Here is an 11,751-nt window from a genome sequence, read left to right as displayed (position 1 = left end):
GACCAAAATGACTAATGAAAGGCTCGATCGCGTTACGGTTTGATATTATTAGTGAAAGCAGACCTTAAAAAGAGGGCGCTATAAATCTTCTTCTGCGCTGTTAACTTAACTGTAACCACTATTTTAAAAAAAGCAAGGTAAACGTACTTGACAAAATTTTATTCTCTCAAAATTTCTGACGAAGTTTGGTGAGCTTGAATCTGTTCTCATCGTATTTACTAATTTTATATTATAACTGAACGTGGTAAATAATATTTCCCAGCTATGAGGGCTAAGGTAATCAAATTATTTTTTATTAATTATTATATGAAATATCAATTTTAAGCAATGTTTAGTTTGGTCTTCGAAATGCTTTGTGTGTGATTATAGTTTTTGCAAAATCTATCTTATTTTAAATTTATTAAGTAAAAAAAATTTTTAATCCTACTAATTTTAAGCTTTACTCTGTAGATAATTTAGATATTTTTTATATATCTATACCATTTTAAATGTAACTAAGCCATTTTATTCTTGTCAGCCACGTGTGATACTGTGGCTGTGGATTGCTATGTGCATAATTTCTCTTAGTTAAATTAAGAATTTATACTTTATTATACGATTTTGTGTTATATATATTTATATATATATATATAATTGATCGCATGAAGTTGAATCAGATGCTAATGTTCTTTTCGATTATGATAGTTTCATAGTTTCGAGATTCCTAGATTAAATATAAGATATAGATCGTTTCCTAAAGATTTCTTATAATTTTATAAATGCATTAATTGGTACTTTTTAATTCATTGTAAGTATCCACGTGTACAAGTTGTAATAATCTATTCCTGTATTAACTGATAGTTCTTTAGAGAAACGTGTACGTAACTGTTTTCATACTCTAATATGACTGATTAGGAAATTATTTTCTAATTAATACCTTTCCGTATCATTTCACGTCCCCACGTGTTAGTCTTAGTTATTGTATCTTAGGCATGATAATTCGTGTTTTTTCATCACTAGTAATTCTTTTATATCGTAGTGTTAAATTAAGATAATTCGTTCATTTTTAGTGGAGGAAGAAGCGTATGCGAAGGTTGAAGCGTAAGAGGAGGAAGATGCGTGAAAGATCCAAGTAATCTTACTTCATCGAAACGTAAGTGTCTCTTGTATTTAAATTACTCCAGTGTCGGAAATAATGATTTGTTAGTGTGCTTTTGATCTGAATATTTTATTTTAGTGTATTTTATATCATCCACTACTTACCTGCAATCTTATAACTGTGTATTACAATTCAGTGGTGAAATTTTTTTTAGGACAGCAATAATTGATTTCCTTGTGCATGTACCTTGAATTTGTGTTGTAAATTGCTATAAATTTTATGGTATGATTTTCATAGTTGAGCTTGAGTCGCTTGTAACCGGTTTTAGGTTAGAGGTGCTATTTTTGCTCATAGAATAATTAAATTGATTTTAATACACATGTGTACTTAATGGTTAACATGTCACCCTATCTATTTAACAGTTTTTATATAATTTGAAGATAAGCACTTTGATTTGATCATATATTTATTTGTTTTGATTTTTATGCAGATCATAGGTGCCTTATTTTTTTTTGCTTATTTTTGATTTTTTGTATTGGTAAGAGTAATTTTTTCTTTTAATTTATGATTATTCTTTACATTTGATTAATAAGAAACTTTAGTGTGCTTTAATATTAATGTGACCAAATAATGCTGGTGGAAGCTCTTGTGGTTTATGTTTATATCCAGGGTTACTGACATAGTATTTTATTGATGAAATTTTATCTAAAACATGGGTAGCAATTGATATATGTGAGTTATATATCTAGCAAATATAAATGTTTAAATGGGCCATGGTTTCCTGGGATTTTAAAAACCACCCAAAAACCCCAAGGTGCAGATTAGTTTTTTTTAAAAATAGTGGCCCTGCTCAATAAATCCTAGGTTCAAAAGTTTTTTTTATAAACATTCAAAATGTATCTGCGTTACTTTAAAAAGTTAAGCATAATAGTACTTTTTACTCAGCATATCAGACTTAAGTGTAATTAACCATTGGGAGTAGAATTTTTCAAATCAAAATAACTATTACGAAAAAAGTTTTTAAAAGAGTTGAGTAGTTTGTTGGCCTACAAAAAAGATCATTTTAATTAATAGACAATTTTCTTTTTAAAAAAACAATGCAAAGACAATTAATTTTATTATAATTAAAAATGACTGAGGATTTATCAGATTTAAGATAATCAAATTTTATTATGCTTGCGTGCGGTACATAAACTAGAGAAAAAATACACTTTTTATAACCATTAAATACATTATACCCCTTGTTAAAATGCATTGCTTAAAATTTAAAACAATTGAAGAGATCAATGAAAAAAAAAATTTCATATTTTCTTTTCATTAAAAGTTTAAAATCGGAATGAAAAAATTCAATTAAACATTTATCAATTTCAATTAAACATGAGTTTTTTTAGGCATAAGTCAAAGTTCTTACAGATCATTTTCCTAAAAATAAGAAAAATCTAAAAAATCATAAACCAAGGCCATTATATATGGCATGATGGGCGCTAATTTAGCTCATAGAATAAATTGAGATTTTGTAGTATATGTGTGCTTAGTACTATTCAAGTAACTGTTAGCTTTTATTTTGAGTGATTAATGAATATGCTTGTGATGAATTTGTAAGATAGGGACAAATGACCTACATGATTATTATCTTTATCTGAGGCTTTTTATAATCTGCTTTTTTTTTCCTAAAAAAATTATCAGGCAAGATGGTTACATTGATACTGTTTCTATGAAAATTAATGAAAAATGCTAATGCACATTTTACATGCAGTGATGTATTATGATGATTTTAACAGATAGGGACAAATGATATTTGTGATTNCCTGCTTTTAATTGCCATATTCAACTCAGCATTTCAGACTTAAATGTGTAATTAAATATTTATGTATAACTTAAGGTTCATATAATATTTCTTGCTTCGCCATTGGGAGTAGAATTTTTCAAATCAAATTAACTATTACGAAAAAAGTTTTTAAAAGAGTTAGTTGAGTAGTTTGTTGGCCTACAAAGATCATTTTAATTAATAGACAATTTTCTTTTTAAAAAAACAATGCAAGCTATGTTTTAATTTTTTAATTTTTTTATAATTAAAAATGACTGAGGATTTCTCAGATTTAAGATAATCAAATTTTATTATGCTTGCGTGCGGTACATAAACTAGAGAAAAAATACACTTTTTATAATTATTAACAGGGGTCGCATTCCCCTTAAAATTCATAAAACTATGTGCAAACCCTAAAAATCTGATAAAATTTTGTATATCTAAAATATAATCTAAATGTAACTGTTTTAATTTTGCCACGTGGGAATTCTGATCCTGAGAGAGGTTTTTCGATAAATAAAGCAATGCTTAATGAGAGTCACCATGAGAATACTTATGTCTCTTAGACTAATCAAAAATACCATTCGAAATTATGGAGGAGTGTTGAAGATCACCACAACAGTATTGAGGGCAGTAAAAGAATCTCACAAATCATATCAAGAATATATTAGAAAAATGATCATAATTAATTTGTTTTTCTCTAACTTCGAATATAAATTGCTGATTTGAAATCTAATAATATCACACAATAGTTTTTCTTAATAAAGTAAGTTAAAGGGTAATAATAAAGTTTTGATTAAGAAGGTAAAAATTAAATGAAAATCCAAGTTGGTGTTAATTTATTTTTTCTCTTGGTTTATTTTTTCTCACTTTTACCTGTTCCTGAATTATGCACTTAATTTCTGATAGGTAATATGTAAAGTAAATCGGAATGAAAAAATTCAATTAAACATTTATTAATTTCAATTAAACATTTATTAAGTTTTTTTAGGCATAAATCAAAGTTCTTACAGATCAATTTCTTAAAAATAAGCGAAATCCAATTAAAATCTAAAAAATCATAAACCAAGGCCCATTATATATGGCATAATGGATGCTAATTTAGCTCATAGAATAAATTGAGATTTTGTAGTATGTGTGCTTAGAACTATTCAAGTAACTGTAAGCTTTTATTTTGAGTGATTAATGAAAATGCTTGTGATGAATTTGTAAGATAGGGACAAATGACCTACATGATTATTATCTTTATCTGAGGCTTTTTATAATCTGCTTTTTTTTTCCTAAAAAAATTATCAGGCAAGATGGTTACATTGATACTGTTTCTATGAAAATTAATGAAAAATGCTAATGCACATTTTACATGCAGTGATGTATTATGATGATTTTAACAGATAGGGACAAATGATATTTGTGATTATTATCTGAATCTGAAACTTACTGCTTTGTTTGAATATGCAGTGAATAGTGATTTGGTCATATATATTGGCCAAATAGCGACATTTTTACGTTAATATGTTTTATATATGAATGAGTTTAGTCATTGAGAGAAAGTCAAACTTAGCAGTCTTACTGGTATGTTGTAAATGTTGATTTATCTTGAATTTTCTTTTTATCCTGATTATTTCTAGCAGGTATTGACAGTCTTATTCTTAAAGCAAAACTTATTGTTGAAAGTAATTTGCAGGAAGAATTATCCATAAAAAAGATAATGTCTATCAGATGCTTTTGTAAAATCCTGTGATAATAATTTTTAAATGAACCTGACAATAGGATTAGTCCTATTAGAAAGTATTGAAAAGAAGTAAGCTGTAGTGATTCAGTATTGAGTAATCTGGTTCGAATTCTTCAGTTTTAGCTTTCCATTTGTCTTTCAGAGCGCAATGAGAGTAAAAACAATTTCTAATGTATGATAATGTAATTTTAATTTTTTTTATCATTAAATAATTCTGATCACAGATCAGAGAAGTGTAAATAAAATAGTTCCCACATATAACTTGCCGAATATTTGGCGAGATATTTGGCTCTTTGAATATTTTGCAGAATTGCTGGATTTTTCCTACATCTTGTTATCAGTGTGAGATTTATTAAAGATGGAGTTTGAGTCAATTAACAAGTTTTCTTAGGGATGAGATACTTTCGCGGATTTCTGCTTTTTTCTCCAGGTTTTTGTATTTCCCCCCGCTTATTTCTGCTGAATTTTTTTTTTTTTTTNTTTGATTTTTTTTTTTTTTGCAGAAGTTAAAATATTTTATGAGGAATCTAATTTTCCACGGAGCAAAATTATTGAAGTCCTTATTCATCTCTCAGAAGTTTCTCTATAAATCATTACCTTGGGATAAAACTGGTTGACCTTTATATAGAGATCAGAATTTTTTTTTCTGAAATTCAGCCTTTTTACCAAAAGTCAGATTCTCTAAAAGTTTCATTTTTTTTTTTTAAAAAAATAAATATCCCACTTTTTTTTCAAATTTCAGTCGTTGAAGTAAAATTATTATATTTATTTACGATTTTCAAAGATAAACAGAAAATTCAAACTTTGTCCTAGCTGCTAACCCCTCCGCATCTTTACTTAATAGCTATTTTCTGATTTCGCACACAGAAAATAAGATTTTCTGTATTTTTATCCGTCGGGATAGCTCGTATTTTCGTAATTCAGACGTCGCTGCTTCTTTTATTCTGGCGTGAAAACAGACCAAAAAAAGAGAAGAAAAATAGAGGTGGATTTGCGGTGAAAGTATTTATTTGCTCTTTCAATTAATCTTGTAAATTTTTATTTATTCTATCTCAATAAAAACAATACAAACAAGCCTTTTAGAATCCAGACCCAGCAAATATCTCTATTTTTATTCATGCGATATATCATCGATTTTCGTATTTACCCGGTTTAAAAGTTGCACATTGATTTAAAAATCCAATAACGTGTTTTGTATTTATGCATTTTTATTATCAAGCGTCGATTTTCATATTTACCTGTTTTAAAAGTTGAACCTTGCGATTCTTATTCAGGGGATTTATATAATGTACATTGCGATTCTTATTTACCAGATTTAAAAAACCAATATCACGATTTGTATTTACGAGCCATATGTAGCGGTTCGTTTCACACAAGCTTAAAATCCAATGTCGAGATTCGTTTTTACGGTTGTAATATCGCACGATTTAAAAATTATGCATCATGATTTAGAAATTGCTCATTGTGATTTGTATTTTCGCATTTCTAAATTCGGTGTGGAGTTTCATATTTACCTGATTTGAAAGCCTCAATCGGGATTTATACTCACATGGTTTACCAAGCTTAAAAATCGCACTTTTTCTGTCAAATTTTTGTTTATGCATATATATATATATTGGATTTCCTCTTTTTTACTTTCTGACTACTCTCATCCCTGTTTCTGCTGTATTTATCAACTCTTTCCACCTTTGCTACCTTTCTCAGCTGTCTTGTTAGATTTGATAAAATTTACGATAAATAATTATGAAGGTAAGTATATTTATTGGGATTATTTTATAAATTTTTATTTATTGAAGCATTCTGAAATTTTCTGTGTTTCTAATAGTGATCTGAACTATTTTTTCTGGTTCTATTGAGATTTGCGTTATTTCAGAATCTCGTTCTGTGATTTAGTGATTTTTACTTGCTCAAATTTCTGTTATTTTTTCATTTATTTCAAGTGTAGGTATATTTTTTGGATGTCATATTTTCAGCTTTTTTGGTTTTTGCCAAATTCGTCTGTGTGAATAAGTTAAAATTTTATAAAAAGTTAGAACATTTTTAGAATGATCTTGTTTTTAAACTAGTTTTGCCTAAAGCCAGTCACCATCAAATGGATAGTTTTTAATTGAGATTTTGAGTTCAAGGAGAGTTTTTATTTTGTACAACTGTGTACATTATTTACTAATGTGTGACAGTCATTTAGTTAATTGATCAGTGATTTTTCTTTCTTCCTGTGTAGTTATTTATAATGTTGTAGGTATATGTTTTTCTAATTATGTGATTTTATATCTAGGTAACCATTATGGAACCATCTGTTCTACTGAATGACAGCTTGCATGTTGGATGTGTAGCAGAGGTCCCGTTTGTCATTTCTTTGGACATGACTTTCCAAAATTTGGAAATTAACCATCATACTTTTAATTATTGTAGCCAGGTTGCTGGCTTTTTTTTGTTTATTAAAAGTGAAATACTGAATATGCTTTTGTTTTTGTGGATGCTTTTTTTTTCCTTTTGTTTTCTTCGTCAACCAGTGATTAGTTTAATGTTTCGATCCTTTAGGGGAACTGCGCCTGTCAACTTTGGTAATTGTTGGAATATTGTATACATAGCTTCGTTGCTACTAACTCGACTGGTTTTTCTAGTAGACTACTGGATTTTGGGTTTCTACTAATTCGTAAACGTTCTGGTTTTTGTATATTTTGGAAAATTCCCTAAAATTGAGTAAGTTTCCTTAAAAGATCCCTGTTGTGATAGTTTTTGTACAAATTACTGCTTTTTCAAATTCATGTGCGAACATGACACATAACATTTCAAGTTAATTACTATTAATCAGAATTGCATAATATTAAAGTTTTTCTGTTATTATGACCTAGAAATTCTATGTATAAGATGTTAAGTACATTTTGCAACAATTGTCTTGAAATTTATATTTCATAAAGCTATGTAGCTTGTATAACCATTTTTTAAAAATTCCCTGAAATAGTTTACAAAAAAATCATTATTTGCATAAGAAAATCTTGTGTGATTTATTGTTTGCTTGAATATTAAGATCAGTTACTAATACTTGTGAAGTTGAGCCTCCTTTACATTTACAAATTGAGACATTTTAAAATGAAGTTAATTTCAAGTCAGTTATTAGATGATTTCTGTAGGGGGATGTTTAATAATCTTGTTCACCCAATTTTATAAGTATATTCCACTGATATACTGTACCTGCCAAGTCTCCTGTTTTTTTTTTTTTTTTTTATTTTTTTTTTTAGTTTCATTTTGTTAAGTAGTCATAAAGTTTTGTTAAGTAGTCATAGTTTAAGTAGTGTTGAATGATAACCTATACGTTAAGTATCTATTTAGAATAATGTTGTATTTTTATAGCAATAGCAACTTAGTTATCATGTAAATTATACGATACTCAAGGTATGGCTATCGAGGTGCGTGAGGAAATAGTACAGCACGTAATGGAGCATTTTGATATTATTATTATTATTATAATTTTGATCTCATGACAGAGATGGAAATAATTTTAATACTTCTGCTGCCAATTATGCTAAAATGTCCCAAACTCCTACTTATAGTAATTTAATGGCTACCGCACAGATTTTAAATTCTATAAAGTACTTTGACAATACAGTGGATAGTCCCTGAAAATAGTTAAAATAGAAGTCAGAAGTAAATCGCGGGTAATGCCGTAATGGAGCATTCGTAAGAATCGTTTTATATATCGTTTAAGAAATTAAGATGTTGGGATTGGATTTTGGGTTGAAGAATTAGGATATTTAAGCACAATTGTTCTGCGCATTCGGATTGGTCATCATTTAAAGTTTCAATGTCGTACAAGATCATTTTGAAAGGTGACCAAACTGGTCATCAAACTATATTGAGAGAGTTTTACACATATTTTAATATTCTACTTCAAATTTTAACATTGAAGAAAAAAAACAGCAATTACTTTTTCAACAATACCAATAATAGTTTAAGTCGTAATGATCAAGCCCAAGGTAAAATCATTTACATTTTNTGAAAAGAAGATAATGATCATGGTTTAGATTAAATAAAAGAAAAAGATTGCCACTCTGCAAAATTAAATATTATAGAAAATTAAAGGATCTTAAAAGTAGTTATAAACGATATGCATAGTGATGATAAGCACTAAATCAATGTAAATTTAATAATAAAAAAGAAAGAAACTTAAACTACAAATTATTTTCAACTTTATTTTTTTTTATTTCAAAATTCATATTATAATTTTTCATTAATTAATTTTTTATTTTTATCTTAAACTGGAATAAAATTTGTCTAACAATCTTCATCAATGAGAAAGGCGAGGACCATACAGTCATGTCTTTTAAATATAAATTGTAAAAAGATTAAAACATTCTAAAAACAAACATTGAATTGCAAGAGGATTCAAAAAAGATAGTTGAAAAGTGAACTACGAAATTCATCCATCAAACTGTCATTTCCTTGGCTGACCCTCCCATCCAAAAGCTGACCACATAGAGCGTAAATAATTCCCTTAACAGCAAACGGAAGAAAAGGGGGGAGGCATTCCTTTTGTCTGACCGCTGCCCATTTCAGGGGGAACTCCTTTAAATATGTTTGCCCATCTAAGAGTAAAACTATTTCAAGTAAGCGCCACCAAGAGGGTTAAACTAGTTTTGCCTAAAGCCAGTGACCATCAAATGGTTACGAAAGTTAATCGTTACGAAAGTTAATCGTAAATTTTGAGTTCAGGGAGTTTTTATTTTGTACAACTGTACTTGGCCCGATGCTTACATTATTTCCTGGTGTGTGACAGTCATTTAGTTTATTGATCTGTGCTTTTTTTTTTCTTCCTGTATAGTTATTTATAATGTTGTGGGTAGATGTTTTTCTAATTATGTGTTTTTAATTTTAGGTAACCATTATGGAACCATCTGTTCTACTGAATGACAGCTTGCATGTTGGATGTGTAGCAGAGGTCCCGTTTGTCATTTCTTTGGACATGACTTTCCAAAATTTGGAAATTAACCATCATACTTTTAATTATTGTAGCCAGGTTGCTGGCTTTTTTTTGTTTATTAAAAGTGAAATACTGAATATGCTTTTGTTTTTGTGGATGCTTTTTTTTTCCTTTTGTTTTCTTCGTCAACCAGTGATTAGTTTAATGTTTCGATCCTTTAGGGGAACTGCGCCTGTCAACTTTGGTAATTGTTGGAATATTGTATACATAGCTTCGTTGCTACTAACTCGACTGGTTTTTCTAGTAGACTACTGGATTTTGGGTTTCTACTAATTCGTAAACGTTCTGGTTTTTGTATATTTTGGAAAATTCCCTAAAATTGAGTAAGTTTCCTTAAAAGATCCCTGTTGTGATAGTTTTTGTACAAATTACTGCTTTTTCAAATTCATGTGCGAACATGACACATAACATTTCAAGTTAATTACTATTAATCAGAATTGCATAATATTAAAGTTTTTCTGTTATTATGACCTAGAAATTCTATGTATAAGATGTTAAGTACATTTTGCAACAATTGTCTTGAAATTTATATTTCATAAAGCTATGTAGCTTGTATAACCATTTTTTAAAAATTCCCTGAAATAGTTTACAAAAAAATCATTATTTGCATAAGAAAATCTTGTGTGATTTATTGTTTGCTTGAATATTAAGATCAGTTACTAATACTTGTGAAGTTGAGCCTCCTTTACATTTACAAATTGAGACATTTTAAAATGAAGTTAATTTCAAGTCAGTTATTAGATGATTTCTGTAGGGGGATGTTTAATAATCTTGTTCACCCAATTTTATAAGTATATTCCACTGATATACTGTACCTGCCAAGTCTCCTGTTTTTTTTTTTTTTTTTTAATTTTAGGTTCTTGTATTCTATTCTTAGCATTGAAAAATTTTCCCAGGTAAGATATTCCGTGACAAAGGTACTTGTAATTCCTCAACGTTTGGTGCAATTGCCAGTACTGCAGTATGCTTGGTGTTTATAGTTTAAATAATTTTAAATGGATTAATAAGTCCTTAGATTGAGATTTATATACATAATTTTTACTTCGCACACAACTTATATTATTTCAAATTTTGGATTTTTTTTGCTTTCGTGATTATACATGTCTCAAAACTTTGTCTGCAGCCTTAGGCATAATGCTAGTAAAGGCTGTTTTATTTTTCCTAAAATTTTAACTGTTTAATTAATTGTAATTAATGTAAAGTTTTAATTTGGGGAATCTACTTAAACATACATATTCACTGGAGGTCATTGAAGACTCAATTATGTGTTCCATTGTGTATTTCAAGACAGAAATGAAGATAACAATAATTACAACAAATTTGCAATGTTTACATTAATGCTTTTTTTTTTTATTTGAAGAAAATTCTGTAGTTGTAAGGAAAACAAATCTTGGTATTAAAAACAAGTTCGAATAAGAATAATTCAAAACTGATTTTAGTCTCCAGGACTGAAGAGTAGCAAATATATAAATAATTATAAAAATAACCCCTATAATCTAGCTGCTACCAATAATAGAAATTTATTGTTCATCAAACTGTCCTCGACTTCTTTATTCCACACTTGTGTGCTCTTCTCACTCCCAGCAATGCTTAAGAAATTTATTTTTCATTTACAATCCATCTTTGGTTAGAATTAAATTAATTTAGTCTTGAGTTTTGCAACAATGCGTGGGATTTTCAGTTAGACTGCTTGCTGTAGCTTCAAGATCGTGCATTTTGAGCGCAATCTATTTATAAAATAAGTTAAACATCAGAAATAAGTATTTTATTCAAAATTGATTAATGATAAAAAAAATTACCATACTTATCCTTGGCAACTGATGGTGTATCTGTGTTAATCTTTTTAGAGAGCATTTTTACTAAATGTAGCTCAGCAATTATTAAAATAACTGCTTCAAGTTATGGTAAATATAATGTACTTAGGAACAAAACCAGTTTTTCGCTTTTTTTCGAAACATGTAAAGTATAAGGCTTGCAAGGTAACTTTTTTTTTTCTCTCAAAATTATGCCTCTCTTCAGTCATGAGGACTGAAATCAGTCTTGACACAAAATTTCATCAATATCTCTTTTCAATTAGTTTAAATTAAAATGTCCTTTCGATGAAAATTTCAATAGAGATTTTCTAAAATGTGCATATTAAAGCAGTCGAGATG

At 28.5% G+C, this 11,751-nt stretch overlaps 1 protein-coding gene across 1 annotated transcript in view; it reads left to right on the top strand.

Annotated features, from left to right (window-relative positions):
• LOC107456407 (small ribosomal subunit protein eS10B) overlaps positions 1-8,777 on the top strand; it is a 48,467-nt gene extending 39,690 nt beyond the window's left edge. The window contains exon 6 of the mRNA XM_071177147.1: positions 8,764-8,777. The gene's annotated coding sequence lies outside the window, so the exon portion shown is untranslated. The remainder of the gene's footprint in view (positions 1-8,763) is intronic.
• Positions 8,778-11,751: the final 2,974 nt, after the last annotated feature.

Source organism: Parasteatoda tepidariorum, chromosome 2 (genome assembly GCF_043381705.1).
Source record: "Parasteatoda tepidariorum isolate YZ-2023 chromosome 2, CAS_Ptep_4.0, whole genome shotgun sequence".
Taxonomy (NCBI): Eukaryota; Metazoa; Arthropoda; class Arachnida; order Araneae; family Theridiidae; genus Parasteatoda; species Parasteatoda tepidariorum.
The sequence above is the reverse complement of the archived record's forward strand: the minus strand, read 5'-3'. Positions and strand labels throughout refer to the sequence as shown.